At 43.2% G+C, this 24757-nt stretch overlaps 1 protein-coding gene and 1 long non-coding RNA gene across 2 annotated transcripts in view; one reads left to right on the top strand and one right to left on the bottom strand.

Moving 5' to 3' along the window:
* The window catches only part of LOC138972712 (uncharacterized), a 320338-nt gene that overhangs the window by 109223 nt on the left and 186358 nt on the right, over window positions 1-24757 (top strand). The gene's annotated exons all lie outside the window — the stretch shown is intronic.
* On the bottom strand, window positions 2355-5179 carry LOC138972709 (uncharacterized). The gene is made up of 3 exons (XR_011457725.1): window positions 4462-5179; window positions 3943-4091; window positions 2355-2895 (listed from the first exon to the last, which is right to left on the bottom strand). It is a non-coding gene; the product is annotated as an uncharacterized lncRNA (long non-coding RNA).

The raw sequence follows: 24757 nt of genomic DNA, 5'->3' as shown, positions 1-24757 counted from the left end.
CAAGACATTTTGACGAAGCGCATTGAATTATGCCACCGAAATAAAACTAAGGCCTGTCCACTTACAAAAACTGCTGGGTCAAAGTTCAGTAAATCTTACATTTTCTTAAAGGTACTGAACTTGTCAAATCCAGGTGCACAGAGCCCCTGGGGCTTTTAGTCATACCTCAGGCAGCTATCCGTTAGAAGAACTACCAAGTTTCATTGACTTGCACCCAAAGAGTCAAGAACTGCGATTTTTTTACGAATTAATTTCGTACTCAGACCCGGCTGGTCTTGACCTATTTTTGGATCTAAATTTAGATCAGGTAGATCACCACATCATGCACAAAAAGACACGTCACTAGCAAACTATGTCAGACGTCATCATGAGTTTGTGTAAAACAAAATGGATGCCGTAATCACTCAGTTGAATCGAACTCCGACCAAACATCCCGTAATAACTAGGTTAATTTATGCACTCGCGTGAACAAGAAACTGTCGAGCTTCACAGATGTCGTCGTTGGGTAGTTCTGGGTTTGTTTTACTACCATAGGAGGATTTTTGAACTGTAAATGCACTCAGCTGCAACAAAAACGCAAAACGAAGGCTGTGAGCTGCACTGTGCCTTTAAGGAAATGTGCAGCAGTAAAATTGAATTCGGAAAATACATGGAATAACCTGGTTTTCTGCATAAAAATAAATAAAACAATTGTGAATACTTCTTCTGCGTTCGTGGGCTGAAACTCCCATGTACACTCGTGTTTTTGCACGAGTGGATTTTTACGTGTATGATCCTTTTTACCCCGCCATTTAGGCAGCCATACGCCGCTTTCGGAGAATTGTGAATACTGATCGACGTAGAGTGCCGTTGGAAACAGTCGTTACATTGGATTTCTAGGAAACTGTTTAACAGCGACATCATACATCAGAAATTCCTAATATTTGGCACAAAGATACACATGTATCAATCTACAATCATATAGAACGATTTTTGACAACAGACTACAGTTGAATTTTGATATCTTTTGTCATGAGGATGAACGAATTTCTTACTGCATATTCATTACAATAATTAATTTAAATTCAACTGTAGTTTTTAACAAAAAACACGTTCTTTATGATTGTAGATATAATACATGTGTATCCTTAAATATTATGAATTTCTGATGTATGATGTTGCTGTAAAACTGTTTTCTAGAAATCCCATATGGCGCTGTTAATGCTAGATTCCATAGCAACAGCAGTCTATATCCATCCACAATGTTTTCATTCATTTTAATAAGTCACTTCAAGAATTAACCAGAAAACCAAGTTATTCCTTGACTATTCTTCAAGTTTAAAGGCACAATGCAGCTCACAGCCTTAGTTTTGCGTTTTTGTTGCAGCTGAGTGCATTTACAGTTCAAAAATCCTCCTATGGTAGTAAAACAAACCCAAAACTACCCAACGACGACATCTGTGAAGCTCGACAGTTTCTTGTTCACGCGAGTGCATAAATTAACCTAGTTATTATGTGGTGTTTGGTCTGAGTTCGATTCAAATGAGTGATTCCGGCCTCCATTTTGTTTTACACAAACTCATGATGATGTCTGACATAGTTTGCAGTGACGTGTCTTTTTGTGCATGATGTGGTGATCTACCTGATCTAAATTTAGATCCAAAAATAGGTCAAGACCAGCCGGGACAGAGTCCGAAATTAATTCGTAAAAAAATCGCAGTTCTTGACTCTTTGGGTGCAAGTCAATGAAACTTGGTAGTTCTTCTAACGGATAGCTGCCTGAGGTATGACTAAAAGCCCCAGGGGATCCGTGCACCTGGATTTGACAAGTTCAGTACCTTTAAGTTTGGTAATTTTACTGCCGCACATTGCCTTAAGTCATAAATAAAGGGTTCCAGTAACATACCATTCTTCTTTATTGATTATGAACTTTGGAAGGTTAGATTTTGGAATCAGTTTTTTTTAAATATTTCCTTGATGTGTTGTAATAAGATCAACCGTCTGCTTGGACATATACTAAAGATCCACTACCTGGCTGCTGTCTGCGGAAAATCGATTAATTCATAGACAAATATGCCTTACAGGGAAGCAGCTAGCCAGTTGACTGTACGTGTGTTTGTGTAGAGGTGTTCTTATTGCATGTTCAAGCCAGGACAGATGGTGACCTGAAACATTTACACATTACACATGTATGCAGGACTGCTTAGGTGCAAGTGTGATGATATAATTATTTGTTTGACTGATTATGGGCATTAAAATAAAACTGCAAAAAGAATACTTACACTTGAGATCTGATTTTGTGCGTGTCTGTGTGTGTGTGCGCATGAGGGTGTGTGTGGGCCATTTGACATACTTGCAGAAGAAACCAACAGAGGTAACTGATAAACTGCATTTATTAACACAAAGAGGTAAACAAAGTGAGTTCACACATTTCACAAAAGTAAGAAAAGGCAGTCTCACATGTGTGATAGTCTAGGAATACCAATGCATTCACAATATTTAGTACTCGCATGAATGGCCCAAGAAAACTATAGGCTGAGAATGCAAGTTCTAATTTGGCACATTTGTACATGTAGCTGCATCCACTAGACATATATCCATCTTACAATAAAAAAAACTAGTGGTTAGGACATGGGCCTGAAAATCTCAAGGTCCTATACCTAGGTTCGAATCTCTGCAGAGGCATTTACTTTTTCCCCTTAGTTAAAATAAAAATGCTCAATCGAGAGAGAGCAACCGTAAAGTTACCAGCGTAAAAGTAAAGTGTTGAATGCAGCTGTAAAGGTCATGCCAGCAGTGTGGGTCAGTTCTGGTAGCTCTGTCAGCACAGAATGGATTGAATCTGATCATCATCCTCAGCAAAGCCAGGCACCACTCTGCAAGCTGCCTGCATGTCATATCTCGGCACCTCACTTCCTGGAAAATAAAGAAAATGTATTACTGAGCACATTCAGACTGTGCGCTGATGGGGATATGTTTTTGGTATTGAGAAGAGGGTGTGTGGTGGGGGTGCCGGAAGGTAGGTAGGAAGTAATACATGTACTTGTTCTTCACACAATCAGTGGGATGGAGAATGGTGTGGGTGATACTGACAGTGACAACTATTAACTAAACTGTAAACATTGTTCTGTAATATTACAGGTGCCATCATTCCTTCCTGTGAAAACCATTTATTTATATACTTTCATCATTAAAATTAAAAAGAATCTTTCATCATTAAAATTAAAAAGACTTCCTCACAAGAACCTTTCTAACGACATGATATCTTGTTATGCTGCTGATGTGAGCGGTTTTTCTGGAATGTGATGGAAATTTACTATTTTTTTAATTGACAGCATGAGCCCTCATCCCACACACATTCCCTATTTAGCGTTGACACCTTACAGTTTTGTTGAGAAATGTGATGTGAAGTCATTCAGAAAATTCTAACACTGCGCAGGGGCAGTCAGGGTGTTGATACGTTTTACTATATTATATAACTCTTATTCCATGTAAAAAATTTAAAAAAACTATAAAAAAAACTGGCCAGATCTGTGATTGTGAGCCAAGGAAAGGACTGACTGTATTTAAAATAATTCCAGTAATGAGTAAATCTTTCATTCTAGCTATTTCATGTTTTACTTTCTTGCATCACAATAGTTCAAATCAATGTTCATACAAACAGCATAATGCACTTTATGAGTATAGGGTTGCAACAAACTTTAAGATGGGAAGGAGAGAGAAAATAAAGATATTTGTACTGGTCATTATGTATACAAAGTACATCATACCAATTAGTGAATTACCATGCACAGTATTACTTTGCATCTTCAAATGTATACCATGAATAATTTCATCTACAAAGTACTTGTAAATGTAATACAATTTACAAAGAACAAAAGACTGCTGAATGATCTACATCAGTACATGCATGTTTATAGCTACAGACTACCATCACCAATACCTTATAAATGTGTAACTTACTCCTCAGGGGTAGTCTGTAATGTAAAGCACCATGCCAAGTCATCCTGATACCTCTCCAGTACATGTATCCATGTTTAAAGGTAAACTGTTGGAACTGAAAGACAGGAGCTGTATGAATGATGCACATCACCTCTGGTTTCTCGGGAGGCCTGAAAAAAACCATAACAATATTAACATTACTATTAACATGTCTTGAAAATGAAATAAGTACAATTTCAACTTCACTATCAGAGCCAAATCACTCACTAATTCGGTAACTGTTTTGTTTATTCTTTTACAACCATAGTTCATACACTGATACAGGAACATTTGATTCTGTGCATACAGATTAAAGATCAAGCATTTTCTAAACTTGAGTAAAAAAAATAAGAACACAACAAGCACACACTCTGTGACTCGCAGTCACACCCAGTTACTCAGTAACACACACATGACATACACAACAGATGAATCTTGCTCAGTTCTACAAAGGCCACGTTTGCAATGGTCATGTCTTGGATTTTAAAAACAATAACTTACCTGCTGGTTGATCCAAACCGATGATTGACAATCAGTGAGAGGAAAATGTCCGAGGCGGCTGAGGATACTGCCTGTGGTGGGAGGGCGTTCCATTCGCCAATGGTGCGAGGAAAGAAAGACTGCTGTCTGCGAGATGTTCTGCAGGCTGGGAGTTTATGAGCCTCAGCATGGATTGAGCGAGTGCTGAGTGCATTCTTTTCGCTCTATCCTATTAATTCACACATTGACCCTGCAGCAGTGACGATCATTTCTAGATTGCAATCGGCAAAGTTCGTAGCTCGGATTGCACTCATTCCAGCGTTACCGTGTACTGGGTCAGCGAGACACGAACGACAACTCAAATCGATAAGCATCCGAACACATCGGAACTTCCGTTTACGTTCGTAGCTACTCGGAAATAGCCTTCGGGATTGAAAGCCCGCAACTGACGTGTGAAAAAAAATTTCGCAACCCGACCTACCCTAATTTTAGGGGCCGATCCTATAACTTTTTATTACATTTGTCAAAACAAAAAAAACAAAAACAAAAAACCGAGTACAAAAAACGCAATGAAAGCGAAAGCGCCCGAGTCGCACACTTATTTCCCTGTCAAGTAGGTTTAATTTGTACACATTAGAAAAAAAAGTTAAAAAAAAAAAAAGTGATTGCCTACCTACCTACCCTATTTTTTTTTGCTATGTTACCGTAACCACACCTATTTTTTTTTTTTTTTGGCCTAGTGCGTAAACAGCAAACAGTAGATCTACAATCAAAGAGAGGATCGAGTCTGGAATGAAACGCGATACAGATCTAGCATTCAAAAACTGTCTTTCACGTTCAAGGAAGTTGTTGCAAAGTACTTAAGACTTACTAAATTGTACAGACAAAACCATGACAGTGCATGTTTTGAATCTGAGGAAAAAATCGTGATCACTTTGAGAACAGATTCATTCCGTTTCCTTATATCTGCATGTTCAAGTAAATGGTGGACAGTTTTTTTCGGGCAGAGTAAACTTAACTTGAGACTCTACTGCAAGTCTTGAAATTCACATAAATCGAACCACGAGCAAAGACATCCAAACATTACAGGCACTTTAGATCAACTCATTTCACTAGAGGTGACTGCCTAGCACTGTGTTTGACATCCGTGTCTGCTGAAATAAAAAGAAATTAAAACAAAACGGATTAACAGTAGGTGACACGTTATCAGAGTGGGAGACACTAGATCTGTCTCTGAACTTACCGGGATACGGCTGCAAGATCGACACTGACTGCCGCGCTTTCAGTCGACAGCTCTTCCTCGCGTGGACATTGGAAACACGCTGTGCAGATCAAATTGTAGGAAATCTCCCTTTGGTATCTTCTTTATTTACTTTTCTGGAGCTTAGAAACCGAACAACATGAAATCGTCTTCCCCGGCGAATCGGCGAGGTGAGAACTGGACCACAATCCTTCGCGCGACCCCTGACCTGATCTTGACACCTGACCTGCCGTCTACATGCCAAACACGACACAAACCAGTCAACTGCTTGTACCCCTTCAAAACCCCCCACCACCCGTTTTCTTTGGATACACGCTTTAACTACACACATGCCGACACAATGTTGATCATTGCTTCAATAATTTGAAGATGGTGCTTGAAAATTAACCACGTGAAATGAGTATTTCGGTGTTTAGCCAAAAATGTTAAAGTTTCTACCACAGACATACACACATACATACGCACGCACGCACGCACAGACAGACAAAGTTTACCATCGCATAGGCTACACTTACGTGAGCCAAAAACTATCTTGGCAAATAAACGTTTCGCGACATAGACTTCCTTTGTTTTTAAAGTTGTGGATTGCTGAGTATCATAGAGAGAGAGAGAGGGGAAAAATGTATTATTTACAGCAGAATTTCCAGTGGATACTTAGAAAGTGACATTTTTGTGAAGTGAAAAAAAAAAGCGATGGATATGTATTTCAACAGTGGGCGGCGTATTGTTCAGGAAGAAACGATAAAATAAAGAGAATAATAATAAAAAATAAGTACATTAATCTCTTCATACATCCCGAAACAAAAGCACACTGATTTTTAACACAAACAATTTCGTTTCACAAATACTACAGTCAAAATACTTGAATGCAAAATAAGTGGTGTATTAGCTCCTATGATCCTTACGTTTAACAACCTCAGTAACAATCTGCATACTACCAATCTTACCAACAATTTGTTATAATGGGGGGGGGGGGGGGGGTGTAAATAAGAAAAACATCGAAAGGTTCATTTGAAGAACTTAATAACTTTATTAAACATTTGAGAAAAAAACACACAATGTATCGATTGGAGATTGGATTTCTCTTCTTTGAGTCATGTGACGTCAGATGCCTACAAAACTTTATGTCTCGACATGTATTTCTCTCTCTCTCGACTGTACACAGAGATAAGAACAGCCTCGCTTTCACCTAGATCCTGCCTAAAAACAATGTTCAGACCTCATGTTCAGACTCGGCGTAATGATTCCGAAAGGACTACTTTTTAGCGGTCAAGTTCAGTCGTCCGCATACTTGAAAGTGAAAAAAAGGTGAAACGTTTTGCAACAGTATCGGAGGATGAACTGTCGAAGAAGAAAAATAATCTCGTACCAACCACTACGCAGAAGACCATCCGAGTTGTCCAGAAGAAGTTCTGAAACACGTCACGTTCCAAATCAAAAGACGACATTCTACTCTCTTACGTCACTATTCTTGGTTTACGGTACCATTCGGCGGCTTTGCTACGACTATGCCATAGTCTTGGTTGGCCGAGACCTTGAGGTGGAATGCGAGTGATTAGGTTTGTTGATTTTGCTCCGTGTTCAAGCAAGTTTCTTTCTTCTTTGAAAACAAAAACCCTAAGACCAGTGAATGTCGAGATATATATGTTAATTGGATCTGTGATCCAAACATGCCTTTTGGTCAATCTCGATGGCAGTTTATTCCACTCGCCCTACGGGCTTGTGGAATAAACTTCCATCTCGATTGACCAAAAGCCATGTTTGGATCACAGATCCAATTAACGTATAATAATTGGGCGTTTCAGGTTGACCGAAACTTTAAAGGAACTACAAAACACACGTCATGTGTTTGATTGCATGTGTGTGTGCTGTTCAATGTCAAAACAACAACAAAGTCAGTACATGACGTGTGTTTTGTAGTTCCTTGGAAGTTTCGGTCAACCTGAAACACCCAAATATGAAGCAAATGTGTTTGATTGCATGTCAGTGTGTGTGTGCTCGTTCAATCGTCAAAACAACAACAAATTCACAGTACCTGAAAGGAATTCGATCGATACATAAATGTTATTTGCGTGTTTGACCAAAATATGACATTTTACACAGATCTCGACAGTCATTGTTCACCTCGACCGCTAGCGCGGTCTCGGAGAACAATGACTGTCTCGATCTGTGTAAAATGTCATATTTTGGTCAAACACGCAAATAACATATAATATTCGTGAGTAAATGTACCTAAAGGTGACATGTTAATTTTAGGATATTGTATAATTCTAGAGTAAAATGGGACAACATATCAAACATTAAAAGTTCGGGGATTTAATAATTTTCCTGATTTTTAATAACTGTAACATAAAACAGACGGAGGGGATTGTTATGTGGATGCACGAGTATATGTGTCTTTAGATAGAAACAAGAAATTCCTCCGAGGTAGGAAAAACACCCCCGTCCTTACCATTCTCACTGCCACCAACTGAGAAGGTTATTTCCCTTTGACCATTAATATGTCCCTCTATAAGTGCTTGTAGAATCTTAATCCACCAATAACTCCCTAACCGTGTGTTTGACTGGTCCCAATTTTTGTAAGGACCGTCTCAGGAATGTATAGAACCTGTTCACCAAGTTTGGTGACGATCGGTCCGTTCATTCTTGAGATCTATATGCGAACACAAACACACAAACAAACAAACACATCGACCGAATCCTATACACACCCCTATACCGGGGGTGTAATAACATTTATACAATACAGAATGACACGGACAATAGAGAAATTGAGACATACACACCACACAATAAACGGGGAAAAAAAACTGAGTCCAAGTCCCGGTCCCACTGTGATAAAGTATGGCAGAGACATATACATTGAAGAGATGCGAAACGAGGCCGCTCGCGTGAACTCTTAGGGTACCGTGCTCGGTCAGCCTCGTGACCTCGCGCGATTGTCAGCCATCATCCCGTATTATGTTGTTGTTCACTTACTCTCTTTACTGGTGTATACATTAATCTGTTTGTATAATTTTTGGTTCTCGCACTTACACTGGCGTGTGGATAAAAGGTTGTTTTTTTTTAAGAAGAAATGAGTGGAATTGCTTACTTTACGATTCATCTTCTAATCACCAAATAATACAATAATCTTCTTCTTGTGATTTTTTTGTTTCTCTTGGGTGAAAATAATTAACAGTTTGCATGTTTTATTATCTATGATTTTTTATGAACCAGTTATAATTCTTTAAAAAAAACTAAAAAAAACAATTACCAGCTTTGCGTCAGTGGGAGGATTACTTGCCCCTGCCGTAGGCGAAGATAACGCGAGGGGGGGGGGGGGGGGGAAGACAGCGCTTCGCATCTCTTCTATCTATGTCTCTGATTATGGTAAACAAGAACGTTTTGAGAGTTTGAAAAAAAAAACCAAAAACAACAACACTATCAATCTACTAAAGTTGACTCTGATCTGATTTTTGAAAACAATCATAATTATAATGATGCGTTTGTATTAAGTCGTTGTAGTTAATCAAAATATTTATAATAGTGGGACCGGGGCTAAAAATGTACATCAACCACACACATTAATTAATAATTATGGTCTTACCTTTTTTCTAGACGTGAAGACTTGACTGTGACTTTTGCAAGTTCGGCTTTATTCTTGCGTGGGTCGAAAGTTGCTTTTCTGCCTGTAAAAAAAAAAAAAAAAATGTTGTTAAAAAAAAACCTTGCGTGTAGAGAGGTAGAATTGTGAAGAATGTGATATCTTACAAAGTCATTTCCAAAAAACTAAGTTGCCAAGGCAATGTCCCCCCCCCCCCTCTCTCTCTCTCTCTCTCTCTCTCTCTCTCTCTCTCTCTCTCTCTCTCTCTCTCTCTCTCATTCTCTCTTTCTTTCTAAGAAAAACAAAGGGCTTACCTTTCGGAATTTGAAGGTTTGCCACTGGTTAGAGGACTTGGCCTAGTCAGTCAAAAGCTTTAATGTCTGTAAAATATTTAAAAATGTTGTTTTAAAAAAACCTGTGCGTACAGAGGTAATTAACCGTAGAATTGTGAAGAATATGATATCTTAGAAAGACATTTCCAAAAACTAAGTATATGTTTAATGCCAAGTCTCTCTCCTTCTCTATCTTCTCTCTCTCCCATTTAAACACATGAACGCACGCATATTTTTCACTATACAGCCAACATTTATATTTTTGTTTGATTTTCTTTTTAAAAAAAGTCTTTTTCCCACAACGTTCATAAAAGGAACTATTTCTGTTAAAATTCTTCCATGTATGTATAGTAATGGATCACAAATATTATATACAGTTGGATAAATTATTAAATAAAAACTAAGCGAAGTGGTGAATCAACTTGTGTTAGTTCAAGGCTGATAAATTACTTTCAACAGACTTTATTTATTTTAATAAACGACTTTTTCTAAGAAAACCCCCCACCAAAAAAAGTTAAAGAAATATACACATTTTTTTTTTTTTTTTACACAGATTCTGTGTAGTGTGTGTATGTGTGTGTATGTGTGTGCGCGGTTGAAAGAAATCATATGCTGGAAATCGAATTCTCTTTCTGCTTCTCTCTCTCTGTTCTTTTGCTTTCTATGTATGCGTGGTGTGTGTGTGTGTGTGTGTGTGTGTGTGTGTGTGTGTGTGTGTGTAGTGTAGTGTGTGTGTGTGTGTGTGTGTAGTGTAGTGTAGTGTAGTGTGTGTGTAGTGTAGTGTAGTGTGGTGTGTGTGTGTGTGTGTAGGTGTGTGTGTAGTGTAGTGTAGTGTAGTGTAGTGCAGTGTAGTGTAGTGTAGTGTAGTGTAGTGTAGTGTGGTGTAGTGTGGTGTGTGTGTGTGTGTGTGTGTGTGTGTGTAGTGTAGTGTAGTGTGTGTGTGTGTAGTGTAGTGTAGTGTAGTGTGTGTGTGTAGTGTAGTGTAGTGTAGTGTGTGTGTGTAGTGTAGTGTAGTGTAGTGTGTGTGTGTGTGTGTGTGTGTATATATATATATATGTGTGTGTGTGTGTGTGTGTGTGTGTGTGTATGTGTGTGTGTGTGTGGTGTTACAGGTCGCCAAACCCACAACATATATACGGCGCAAACGACTAAATAAACAAGAGAGAGAAAGAGAGTCTATAGATACACACACTCATACAACGGGAAGTAACCGTTGTTAAACAGAGAAAGATTTTCCGACAACGTTTGTCGAACTTGGCATCTTTCTGACAGAGACACAGAATCACGATGATAAAAAATAAAAATCCAAAAATCATTCAACAATTCATAAAAAATTATAAATATTTTATTTCATATCAAAACCACATGGACGAAAAAAAGGCACCGCCCATTTGTTACATACATGTATTTTTTACTCACATGGTCTGGAGTTTTCTACTTGGACTACAACATATAAAAAAAATATACCCCACCCAAAATATATATAAAAGCAGAAAACCAGAATTTACAGTACTATGTATACAATACAGGCTTTACACGAATTCTTACGTCAGGGAATTTCCTATGCATACACGTACTTTGAACAAAAATTGAAAGTTTTATGAAAACAGCGAGGTTTTTTTTAGAAACACTGATGGTATGAACAAATATAAATCAATATAAAAATAAATCTAAAACGAAGAGAGACAAAGAGAAAGAGAATGACATAGACAGAAAGACTGACCGACTATTTGGGTTTAACGTCCTCTTAGACCAACAGGTCTATATCGGGACAGGTATTGGTAATACGCTGAAGATATGGTGTGATACTTTGATTCGAACAAGCCTGCTGTGGCTGTCTTCTTCGACACACCAGCATTGGGTTTGTCTCGTCAAAGTATCGAAATACGATCATGATAATCAGAGACGAGAGATGATGCATGCGTGTCTTTGTGTTTTCCAAGCCCTGAGACTTTCGCTGTGAACGTGGGATCTTTTTCGTGCGCATGTGTGCACACGGGGGTGTTCGGACACCGAAGAGAGTCTGCACAAAGTTGACTCCGAGAAATAAATCTCTCGCCGAACGTGGGGATCGAACCCACGCTGATAGCGACCAACTGGCTACAAAGCCAGCGCGCTACCAACTGAGCTACGTCCCCGCCCCAGACAGAGAGACAAAGAATTAGAACTGTAATCGAAGCAACTTGTAAAACTCCTTCTTGAACAGCGGGTCTTCGGCTCTACGCTCTAGTGGATACCGATACCGTATCCCTAAAACATTCCCTAATGCCTCACACTCACCTTCATCGAACGGGACCAACATAACTCGGTATTGCTTTAATGATTTTAATTCTTTCATGTTTTTTACATGCGCTTCGTCAGGCGGGAAGTTGTGGCTACATTCTTTTGCCAAGCACGACGGTCTGCGTATCTGATACAACGAGGCACATACAAGTGTTAGACTTATCTGATACCCCGAACTGACCCGAAAACGGCTGACCATGTTCTCGACTGCAGCGAAAACAAGGAGACTGGTTGATACATATTTTAACGTTTTCGCAAGTCGACTCGCCTACCGTAGCAAGTAGTTTGTTAATCTGACGGAACAAGTCTTCCTCAGCATGATACATGCCGCTCATACTTTGTGCTATGAGAACATGTTTGGAATTGCCAATCAGTGTAACTTCTGCTACTGCGATGACATCGAATACGGGTGTAAACGGAACAGTATGCAGTCCACTGTTCACAAAGTAGTCGAGAACATGACAGGCAAGCCGGGCCCGGATGTTTTGTGTTCGGAGAGATGTTGTAGTAATACTCAATCGGAGCACTCTCGCCGCCAGTTCTTTCCACTCCGTGTCGCAAACGTGAAAAGTTTTAAGGATAACAGAATCTTTAAAGCGGCGGCCGCTTCAGAATATCAATGAAGTCGTTCTTTCTTTCCCCTTCGTGGAAAATTGTTCGATTGTGATTTACAAATGTAATATCCAGCTTTCCAGAAAGACGCACGTTTCGCACTTTCAATTTCTGCAGGAAGCTGGAAATTAATTTTTCACTAAGTGAAAACACAGACCAGATTGTTACGGTTATAGTAGTGACACGACAAGTTTGAAACAAATTCAAAACCTGGTAAAATCCATCATCAAACGCAGCCGACCGTTACGGTGCTGCTTCCCGACTATAGTGTCGTACGTGAAATTTTCCGTTATGTTTTTAACCTCAATTACAACATATTCAAACACAGGTGTATAATCAGGAAACAGAAAATATGAATACTGATTACAAAAGGTTTTCCAAACATCGTACACATTTACACTAACCGGACCACCAGCAATTATATCCTCTTCCTCCGAATTTGATACGCACGCAGCTGAGTCTAGGCGGAACGCCATGATTACAAAAATAGGTTTTTTTGACACGACGTTAATGAGTGAGAGAGAAATTCAAGTTTTACGCCCTCACGGTAAAGCCATTAGGGGCATGTTCCTGGGTTTTAACCCGACTTTAGGTGAGATACACAAGTGTATGCGTGTTTAGGTGGTATCAGCCATCTGCACTTATGGCAGAATGACCGAGGTCTTTTACGTGCCACTGTGGTGACACGGGGGTGGGAGATGGATACCGTCTCTGGGTCTGCACATAAAGTTGACCTGTGTCCGTCCCGGCCCGGATTCGAACCAGCGACCTTTCGATCACAAGTCCAGTGCTCTACCACCTGAGCTACCCGGGCCCCCCGTTAATGAGTGAGAAGAAGAGAGAAAATGAAAGTTTTACGCCCTCACGGCAAAGCCATTAGGGGCATGTTACACGGGAAAACCCGGCTTTGTATGGGGGGGGGGGGGGGGGGGGATGTAGACAGCTGGCTGCCGGCTGCTAGAGGAGACCTGAAATGGGCTAGGGACCGGGTTGGGTCGTCTTGGGTCAGTGCTGAAATGGTTACGTTTTTGGCTGTTGGCCGAACGGACACCCGGGCTTCATATTTTTGCATGCATGTATTCGTGTTTCCAAGGCCTGAGGCTTTCGCTGTGACCCTGGGATCTTTATCGTGCGCATGCGTGCACACGGGGGTGTTCGGACACCGAGGAGAGTCTGCACAAAGTTGACTCTGGGACGCACATCCCGCGCCGAACTTGGGGGTTGAACCCACGCTGATAGTAACAACCGGTTTTAAAGCCAGCGCCTCTACCGACTGGGCAAACTCCCCCCCCCCCCAATTTGTTGGGGTCAAGAAGTTCCATGGAGGACGGGGGGTATGGAGTAACACATAGTGTTTTGCTCAGAACATTCCCACCCATGCAGAGCCGCGCTATGGGTACGCATTACCGTGAAGCTGTCAGTCAGTGCTACCAAATGTCGTCTGTGTCTACCACTCGGTGGTGACTTAATGTGGGTCTATGTAAGCAGATGCCAGCGCAAGCAATCTGATGCAGAGTCAGGAGGCGGTTTGGTACAAGAGAACCTTAGAGGCCACAGCCTCGGCCGTCTAAGGGATCTGTGTGTCTGGAGGCACATTTGGTTTCTGAGGTTCAAGCGGAGCTGTTGCCTCTGCTCCCAAGTTCCCGTGTCTGGAGGCGTTTTTGGTATGGTAGCAAACCTGTAGGTTGGGGCCTCTGCCTTTCAGGATGCCAGGACTACAAAATGTGTGTCTTGGGACACATTTAGCTTAAGATTCCAGAATTGGATCTGTGCTGTGCTGGGTCTGCTGCAAGCACACTAGAACCAGCTCGCAACAGTTGAGGTGAACAAATTGGTGACCAAGACCATCATCGGTTTCTCTCCGAGTGATGGGTGTGGGCGGAGAAAGTCTCCCAGACTGAGAGCATTCTCCCTTCTGTAGCGGATGAGACTAGACATCTCTCCCTTGAGAGTGTCACAACCTTCAAACAAGTGTGTGAGGTGTCCAGTCTTGCCACACTGACAGACTACCTTGTCCCAGTAGATGCGGCTGCTGACCGTGCGCAAGCGACGCAACAGGCTCATGGGTCTCTGGGGGAGTGGGAGGTGGTGCCCTTTCCTATTGTAGGGGAGGTGTATCCATCCTCTCTCTTCACATGTTTGTGACAGTGTCTGCTCTCTTTCCTCTCTTTTTAGCTTGGCTAGCAGCAGTTTGGCTTCCTGGCAGGAGAGCCGAATGTCTGTCTCTGGCATGGTTGACATAGCCGCTGCTTTTGCTGCTCTGTCCGCCATTTCATTTCCCCGGATTCCTGTGTGGGATGGCAGCCACATGAGGGAAAAGTCTGTTCCTTTTGTCATAATTTGGTGGGCTAAGAAATGAATTTCAGTTTGCATCTCTCCTCTGTTCTTGGTGCCATGTGCAAGTGCTTGCAACGAGGATTTTGAGTCCGTAAGGATGACCACCCCCAGGGGTGGGGTTGGCAGATCGTTTATCAGTGTGCAGGCCATGTAGATAGCAAATAACTCTGCAGAGAAGATGCTGATCCCCTTGTTTAGCTTGTATTTTCGTGTTATATCAAGTCCAGGAATCGACAAGGCACACCCAGCCTCCCCTGACTTCAGGATCGAACCATCTGTGAAGACCCGTAGGTGGCTTTTAAATCGTTGATCGATCTTTTCTTTTGCAACTGTGGCTAGCAGCAATGGGTCTCCTGCCTTTTTGAGGCCGTCTCCATAGTCTATGATCAGATTTGGGGCTTCAAGCAGCCATGGAGGGTAAGGAAGAGTACCACCTGTGACCAGCTTTTCCTTGGACAGGCCACTCTGTTCCCAAATGCCCTTCACATGGTTGTATATTGGGAGCACTCTTTGGTATGTATGAGTCTTGGATTCAAGAGCTTTGTATTGCATGTGGTCGGTATCTCCCATGTCTGGAGTAAATACTTCCACTGCCGTGTTTGGGACACAGTGTATTCTGACAGCCAGCTGTGCACATCTGAGGTGGCATTCCTCTTTCAGTGGCAGCCATCCCACTTCCTGGTAAAGTAGAGTGGAGACTGCCGATCTGGGGACCCCCAGCGCCACTTTGAGAGCGGCTCTTTCTACTCTTTCAAGCTTTACCCACTGACTGTCAGGAGCTGCAAAGAAAGCCTCTTGGCCATAGCTGAGGCGCGACCGAACAAGGGCACGGACAAGATGGATCAATGGTTTTCCGGCTGCCCACGACTCTCTGCTCAGAACCTTTATCAGGTTTAGAGAGCGTTGAGCTTTTCTCACAAGTGAGTCTATGTGTGGGCCCCAACTGAGAGAGCTTGTGAATGTCACTCCCAAGAACTTGGTTTTATCTGCTGGCACCAGCTGCACCCCATTTATGGTGATGGAACATGTCCTTTTGACAAGCTGCACTCCTGTGAAAGCCATGAACACGGTTTTTTCGGTAGATAGCTCAAAGCCATTCGTCTGCATGTAGTCAGCGATTTGGTCGACTTTTTCTTGGTACCGCCCCATTTTTGTTTTGATTGTTCTTTCTGACTTGCAGTTGACTGCTTCCCAGAGGGCCATGTCATCGGTAAACAGAGACAACGAGGCCTCCTTGAGGTTCAGGTTTGCTGCATCGTGGACCATGATGCTGAACAATATGGGGGCTATGATGCTTCCTTGAGGCACCCCCATATCTAGGACATGTGTTTGAGAGATGGACTGCCCCACTCTAACAGCCATGGACCTGTCTGTGAGGAATTCCTGGACAAATTCCAGCAGGCGCCCTGAGATCCCCATGTTGGACATTTTCTGAATTAGCTTTCCATGCCAGACCGTGTCAAATGCTCTTCTAATGTCGAAGAAGGTTGCCAGCACTGTTCTGCCTCGTGCTTTAGCCTTCTTGATGTGGGCTGTAAGTTTTACCACATGCTCCATGCAGGCTCGACCCTTTCTGAAGCCTGCCTGGCAGAGGGGAAGAATGTTGTTCTTTTCAAGAAAGTGTTCTAGTCTGTTTTTTACAATTCTTTCGTATACCTTGCCAAGGTGAGGTGTGAGTGAAATTGGGCGGTAGCTTGTCGGCAGGTGCCGGGGTTTACCGTCTTTGGGAAGAGCAATCACCAGAGCGTTTTTCCAGGCTGAGGGAAGTTTTGAGCTCGCCCAACAGTGCTGGTAAAACTGTAGCAGCACTTCCAGCATGGGCTCAGGAAACCGGCGTATCATGTTGTATGAAATGGGGTCTAAGCCGGTTGCGACATTTCCGGATTTGATTCCTTGGATTGCCTTCCTCAACTCATTGATACCCAGATCCTGGTTTATCGGCAGTGAGTTGTCTGCTGCTGCTCGCCCGAATTTATCTTCTTCCTTTCGACGGTAATCAGCGAGCGACTGTGGCATATGAGCTGCCTGACTGACTTTTGCAAATGTCTCAGCCAGCACCTCGGCCTTCTCAAGATTACTTTGTGTGTACTCATTCCCGTTCAGCAAAGGTTTTTCAGGCAAGAACACTTTCCTTTTGAATTTTCGCAGCTTGGTCCATACAAGGGACGCGTCTCCTTGGTTATGCACCTTTTTACAACAGAAATTTGTCCAGTAGGCTGCTTTTGCCTGTTCATTGACCGCAGCACACTCCTTTTCAACTTCTTCGAGGGCTGTTTTATTGGAGGCTGACTGATTCTTCTGATATGCTTTTGTAAAACGCCGTTTGCGCTGCACCGCAGCTCTGCATTCTTCATTCCACCAGGGGGAAGGTGCCTGTTCTCTCTTTTGAGGCCCAGAAGCGCGTTTTGGAATAGCTTGGTCAGCTGCACTGAGGATTGCCTGTCTGATGTTACCATAGTACTGGTCTATGTCATTGTCTTTGAACTCAGTCTCTCCACATATATGCGTCAGAGTCTTCTTGAACTTCTCCCAATCTGCTTTGGCACAGATGTACTTTGGCGTACGATCAACTTCAGCAGGATCAGGGTCAGCTTCATGGATGGTCGCGTGTATCAGATAGTGGTCAGATCCGAGTGTGTTGGGGTAGACCTGCCAGTCGATGGTAAGGGCAAGTTCGGGGCTAACCAGGGTAAGATCAATGGCAGATGATCTGTCTCTTTGTCGCTGGGCTTGTCTGGTGGCCGTGCCATCATTAAGTAGCACCAAATCTGAGATGCTGATGTCTTCAGCCAGCTGAGTGTCAGGGCTACTTTCTGCGTCAGCGTCCCACATCCGGTGGTGCGCGTTGAAATCCCCCATCACTACCCAGCTCCCCGAATCTGACGAGAGCTGAGTGAGCCAATTGGTACAACCCTGTGCCTTGCAGCCCCTGGGATAGTAGACGTTCACTAGATTAAGTGGCCTCCTTCCCCGCATGGAGATCTGCACTGCACACATGGAACCAAGTCCTTCCATATCTTGCATTGGTGGGTCTATAAGCTTGTACTTGAGGTCTGCTCGGATGTATGTGGCAACATGTACTCTCCCATTATCAGCCAGGGCAACCTCGGGTGGGTAGTAGTAACCTTCCAACCGTGGGAGGTTTCCTATCCTATCCGAGGCTGACTGTAGAGCAACAATATCAGTCTCAAAATTGTTCAGATGATCTACTAACAATGGCAGCCGGCTGCTAAGGCTCAGCGCATTCCACTGTAATAAAGACAGGTTTCTACTTTTCCTGGGCAATCGTGTTGAGTCGGATGGTGCCCTTTTGTGAGCCAAAGACGGACGATTTGCATTAGTTGGGCCCCCCATTGATGTCACTTGTAAAGCTAATTTCTTCCCCTTCACTCAGAGGAACCCCCGAGAGTATTGCACATAGGGCCTTATGACTGGCTGTTGCCTTGAAATGGAAGTCTGGTTTACCACAGACAGTCCTGCCCAAGCTCAACAAGCTGTCCAGGAGTAATTTGGGATCATGCTGGGCTTTCGCATTGGCCATTAACGTAAGGGCCTTGGTAACAAAAGCTGCCGGGTCCTTGTCACAATCCGATGGGAGGATTTTCACGTGTCCGGCTCTTTCAAGATTGAATCTCGAATTTTGTTAATGTTGTCTAGGGTATGATTATTTGGCGGCTGTTCGCTTTTATAGTTAGTGATATGCGTGGTTCCTTTTAACTTAATTGAACGATAGACAGACTCAAAAGTATCGACAGAAAGAATAAACACTGGAAGCAACTGGACGAACACAACTACAATGAGTGAAAAACGGCTTTAATTTTGGTTACTCATCTTCATGCATCGACGTACTCGGCACTACAGGTCAAGGATCAGGTGTGAGAGGTTTGATCTTGCCGAAATGAGCGACTGTAAGCTCTCGGAGTGTTTATACACGGCGTCGGTGATGAAGGTGATGTCTTTAAAGTTTAATGTCTTGACGATGAGTTCAACGGTGATGATGATGTCCTTGATGTCTTGATGATGTGACGAACGATGTTGAGGATGCCCTTGATGTCTTCGACGATGAAGTGAATGACGATGATGATGCCCTGGATATCTCGGCGATGGGGTGAACGGTGATATCAGTTCTTTATCACGGTTCCATCTCTCTCAGTTGGCGTCCGATTCACCTCCAGTTTGCATCTACGCGAGCATCTAACCAGCATCTAAACCTGTCGATCAAAGTGAAAACATGTTATCATCAGCTTTATGAGCCTAACATCTATCTAATCATTCTGACCGTTACTTACAACCAATGGAATTTTGGATTTCGTCCAACTGCTTCGCCTTTGAAACACACAAAACAGATGAACGTAGGGATGAAAATGTGCCGCTCTACTTCTGAAATGAAGAACGATATTATTACTTCCCTTTTTCCTACTTTAGCAGTTTCTTACCTGCATAATTCAGGTTTGTGAGGAAATATAACTCCCGAAAAAAACACTTGATTGTTCTCCAAAATGGAACGAGGAATCAACTGATCTTGGTGAATGGACTCAAAGTAAACTCTACGCTACGAATATAGGCCTTCGCACGTGTCTCAAATTCAATAAAACAACTCTTCCATACATCTTTTAACGCGAAGTACAAAAGACAAATATCTCAAGTCTTTATTGATAGAATCATCGTATGAATTTGCAAATCTAATAATCTTTCATACGGTGTAGGCGTAGAGATCTATCATAACCATTTCCAACCTCGTGTTTTCCTCTGTGTCATTCTTCCTTTTTGACGTCACGCTTTTGACGTCATCTCTCTTCACGGCGTTCCGTCTCGCAAGGAAATGACTTAAGGGTGTCACCCATGGAAATAAAATCCAATGTTACTATAATGCGTAACACACGCCCTTGGAAAGGAAGATTTTATATAATCTATGAACATGCATAATAGTTACATTAATACTATATGTGTATAACACTCTACTAATTGTTTCCGTGGATCTATGATCAGAATTTCCTTCACAATCAGGTAGTATCTCTGAGTTGTGACGACCATTGCCATGGTCTCCCTCAGTTCATGGTAGCACGGCTAAGGTAGTCTGCTCCAATATTGTCTTTGCCGGGAATGATCTTCACGGTGAAGACGTACGGTTGAAGTTGCAATGCCCAGCGCATCAGTCTGGCATTGGTTGGTTTCATCCGCTGTAGATACTGAAGAGGTTGATGGTCCGTCTCCAGTATGAAATGTCTTCCGTAGAGATAACGCTCAAATTTCTGGATTCCCCAGACGGTCGCTAAGCATTCTTTCTCTACGGTGGCATATTTCTGTTCTGTCACTGACAGCTTCTTGCTGGCATACGCGATCGGCTGCAGACCTTCTCCCTTGTCTTGAAGTAGAACAGCTCCCATTCCTTTGTCTGAAGCATCAGTTCTGAGGATGTATGGGAGTGTATGGTCTGGCATCTGGATGATCGGTTGTTCAGCTAGCTTGGCTTTCAGTGTGTCGAACGCCACCTGACAGGCAGGAGTCCACTTGACCTTTTCCGGTTCTTGCTTTTTGGTCTTGTCTGTCAGTGGTGCTGCGATCGAGGAATACGCCGGGACGTAAATCCTATAAAAACCGGTCAGACCTAAAAAAAAGCTCTCAGTTCCTTCTTGGTGGTAGGAGGTTGAGCCTTTTGTATCTTGTCGACCTTGTCGTCGACAGGCCATCTCTTCCCTCTTCCGATCTCATGTCCCAGATACTGCAGTTGTTCATAACCGAAGTAGCACTTGGAGGGTTTCGCTGCAAGGTTGGCGTCTTTCAGGGCTTTCAGGACGGCCTTGATCGCTTCAATGTGTTGTTCCCATGTTGCAGTCGCGATCAGGATGTCATCCATGAAATGGTAGACGTCTTTGCGATTGAGAGGACCCAGGAGCTTCCGCATCATCCGGTTGAAAACGCTGCCCGCGGTCTTCAATCCAAATGGCATGTTGATCCACCTCATTTGCCCTAATGAGGTCGTAAACGCTGTCTTGTCTCGGTCTTCCTCTTTGATGGGAATCGCCCAATATCCTTTGGTCAAGTCCAACTTGCTGAAGTATCGTGCATCGGCGAGTTCAGAGAATAGATGTTCCACATCTGTGATTGGTTCAGCGTCGTTCTCGATGACTTTATTTGCTTCTCTGAAATCATTGCAGAAACGCACTGCTTTACCCTGTGCTTTCTTCACGATCACTATCGGAGCGTTGTAGGGTGAAGTGGCTGGTTCGATAACCTTCAAATCCAACATCTCCTTCACTTCACGTTCCACCACGTCCACTAACTCATGAGGTATGGGTCGTGGTTTCACGTACACAGGTCGATCATCAGTCATCTTGATGTTGCAGATTTCTAGAGTCGTAGCTTTTGGTACATCAGTCAACGATGCGCTGAATTCTGTACATGCGTCTCTGACTTCACGTTGTTGTCTTGCCGTCAATGTGTCAGCTACATGTACATCTTTCTCATTCTCGGTACGTTTTGTAGACGGAATGAGTATGCTGGGATCAGGTCCCATGTTGGCGAATATTTCGTCATCTTGTTCTTCCAGATCTTCGACGACTATCGCGCTCTGTTCCACCACTTCTTCTGGAAGTTTCTCTGGTTCAGCGATCATTTCTCGTTCATGGTACTCTCGCAAAAGGTTGATGTGATAGACACGAGTTTGGCGACCCACTTTGATCTTGTAATCAAATGAGTTGATCTGCTCCTCGATCACGTATGGTCCCTTCCATGCAAGTTCTAGCTTGTTGTGTTTCGTTGGCAGTAGAAGCAAAACTCTGGTGCCGACAATGAGTTCTCTCTTCTTCGTCTTCTTGTCGTAGAAGTGAGCTTGTCGTATTGCTGACTTGGCGAGATGGTCGCGGGCGATCTTGCACGTTTCTTCAATGCGATTTCGCAGATCAATAACATGTTCAGCCGTCGTGCGTATCTCGTCGTTGCTTTCTTCTTCCGTCCACAGTTGACGCAATACTTGCATTGGTCCACGCACTGTCCGCCCATACAGAAGTTCGAAAGGAGAAAATCCAAGTGAATCTTGGGGAACTTCTCGGTATGCGAACAGTAGTGCTGGCAAGTACTGGTCCCACTTGGTCGGTTGTTCAAAAGTCATCTTCTTGAGCATCGCTTTCAAAGTTCCATTGAAACGTTCTACAACACCATTGCATTGAGGATGCCAAGGTGAAGTTGTCAATCCCTTGATTGCGAGAAATTGGTTGACTTGAGTCATCAACTCGCTGGTGAACTGCGCTCCGTTGTCGGTCAATACTTCTTCTGGAAGTCCCAATCTTGTCCAGAATGTCCATAGCGCGTCAGCCACGGTTTCTGCCTTTATGTCTTTGAGAGCAACAGCTTCAGGATATCTGGTCGCGAAATCCACCATCACTAGGATATACTGCTTCTTTGTCTCAGACATGGGTTTGATTGGTCCTACTATGTCAACGGCTACACGCTTGAACGGAGTTTCAATCAGAGGCATCTTTCCCAGAGGTACCTTCCTCGTCCGTCCTTTTGGCATAGTACGTTGGCACACGTCACAAGAACTGCAGTAGCGTTTGATGTCACCCACGATCCCCGGCCAAAAAAAATCTTGCCAAATCCGTTCTCTTGATTTCTTCTGTCCGAGATGGCCCGACATCGCCGTATCGTGTCTGGTGGACAATACCTTTGCCCGCATCTTGTGAGGTACTACTACTTGTCGGTGGTCCTTTCCTTGCTTGTCACTGTATTGGCGATATAACACGTCCTTGTCATAGATGAACTTTACTCGCCCTCAAGTTTCATTCGTTCGTGCCAACACATGTAATTTCTCAAGGCTTTTGTCGTCTTGCTGTTCTCTCTTTAAATAAGCAACGGTGAAGATCTTTCCTTCCATAGGAAAACTGGGAATTGACGCATTCCCCTCCTCTTCACGTTTTTCTTGTCCTCGGGTAACGGCTGTTGCAGTGGTTTCAGGGATTACGGTCTCACGGACTGAATATACAGGTGTCTCGATTTTCTCCGATCCTACACCCATCGAGTTTCCAATCAACACAGGATGGACAGGATTCTCCATGACGCTAACTTCGGTTTCTCCCACGAAGTACGGCGTGTCCATGTAAACGTGTGCGACCGATAGTTTCTCTTTCACTGATTTCTTCGCCAAAGACGTTTCTTTTGTGCGCGTAGTAATCTTGCTAGCTGGTACTAGTTTGGAATCAACAATCGTAGAGGTGCTGCCGATGTCGCGGAAAGCAGTGACTACCTGGCCTTCAACTACGATTTGGGACAGTTTGGTGAATTTCTTGTGAACACATTTGTCGCACAGTTGATCATGTGTCGCATTCCCCTCGACGTCATTCTCGTCTTGAAATGCGGCACTGGCTGATTCATCTTTCGGAGGCTGGCGACAATCCTTCTTGAAATGGCCCAATTTTCCACATCTGAAACATTTGACGCTGGTTCTGCTTTTATTTCCTTCGTCCTTGTCCTTGTTTGTGGAATTCGTCCCGTGTGCTGCCTTGTGTCCTCTCTCTTCAGGTTTCTTCCCATGTCTACGGCTTTCTTTGGGTCGGTTTTCTTCGTAGAGATTTACGGTGTCGATCACGTCATCAATGCTGTTTGGTTTTCTATCCTTCACGTACGTGACGAGTTCAGTAGGCATGCTTTCATACACTTGTTCCGTCAGTATGAGGTCTTTGAAATCATCGAAACTTTCTCCGATATTGGACATTTCAACCCAGCGATCGAGGAACAAGGAAATCTGAGTAATGAACTCTTTGTACGAGTCAGCGTTTTCTTTCCGTGTGTTTCTGAATCTTTGTCTGTATGTTTCCGCGGTAATCTGAAATCTTTCCAGCAAAGTCTTTCTGAGCAATGCGTAGTCGCGTGCATCAGCGACTTTCATCTTGGTGTAAGCAGTGCGTGCTTTACCTTTTAGCAGTGCGGACAAACGTACAGACCAAGTGTTAGGGTCCCAGTGTGATGCTTCAGCATGACGTTCAAATTGCAGAAGAAACGCTTCTACATCGTCTTTGTCTTCGAGGAATGGTAACTTCGGTTGGTAGTTATCGGTATCGCGAGGTCTATGATTTCTGTGATTGTTATTGTTCTGATTTCCTTCTTCTTCATCGCCTCCGCGATCGCGTGAGTTTGTTGCGCGAGCTAATTCGACCTGAATCCTCAACTCCTCGAGTCGAGTTTGTTGCTCGCGTTCTTCTCTTTCACGTTCAACACGGTCGGCACGTTCACGTTCACGTTCAGCGTCGGCGCGTTTACGTTCAGCATCGGCAATTTCCGCACGTTCAGCACGTTCACGTGCACGCTCCGCACGCTCACCATTCTCACGCTCACATTCCAGAACAAAATCACGCAACTCAGATCCCTCCAAACCAAGTAACTTCCCTTTATCCATCAAAATCCTCGTCGCTTCCAGGGCTGCATCCACTGAAGTAGCCATCTTACCTGTCTGGCTTTCTACGTCAGTCTCACCACACGCCTTCACTCCAAATTTGAGGACGTGCGAAGTTTCTATATCGGGTACTGTGCATGGAATTTATCTCATCACAGACTATCTCGAACCTACTTCGCATTTATGGAAAAAATCAGTTATTCCAAACTGTAACTGAACAATGTTACTGTCAACTCGTAAACATTCGTTCTGTGACCTAGAGTGGTCAATACAACTGCGGCTCGACTCCCAGTATTATCACTCTAGTCTATCACCATACGTAATCCAACGTATATAAAGATCCCACGGTTTCTATCTAGAAAATTTCTTAGAACTAATTGAAGTAGCTAATTTCAACACAAAGAAAGTATCCGTGATCTTCAATATTATGAATAGTTTAGTAGCTAGATACTCAGACTCTGTCCATTGAATCTGTCACCACAAATAGTCAAATGACTTTTCCCATGTGCGTGAACGTA

The sequence above is a fragment of the Littorina saxatilis genome, linkage group LG8 (assembly GCF_037325665.1).
Source record: "Littorina saxatilis isolate snail1 linkage group LG8, US_GU_Lsax_2.0, whole genome shotgun sequence".
In the NCBI taxonomy this organism is placed as follows: Eukaryota; Metazoa; Mollusca; class Gastropoda; order Littorinimorpha; family Littorinidae; genus Littorina; species Littorina saxatilis.
Note: the sequence above shows the minus strand (reverse complement) of the source record. Positions and strands in the feature narration are given on the sequence as shown.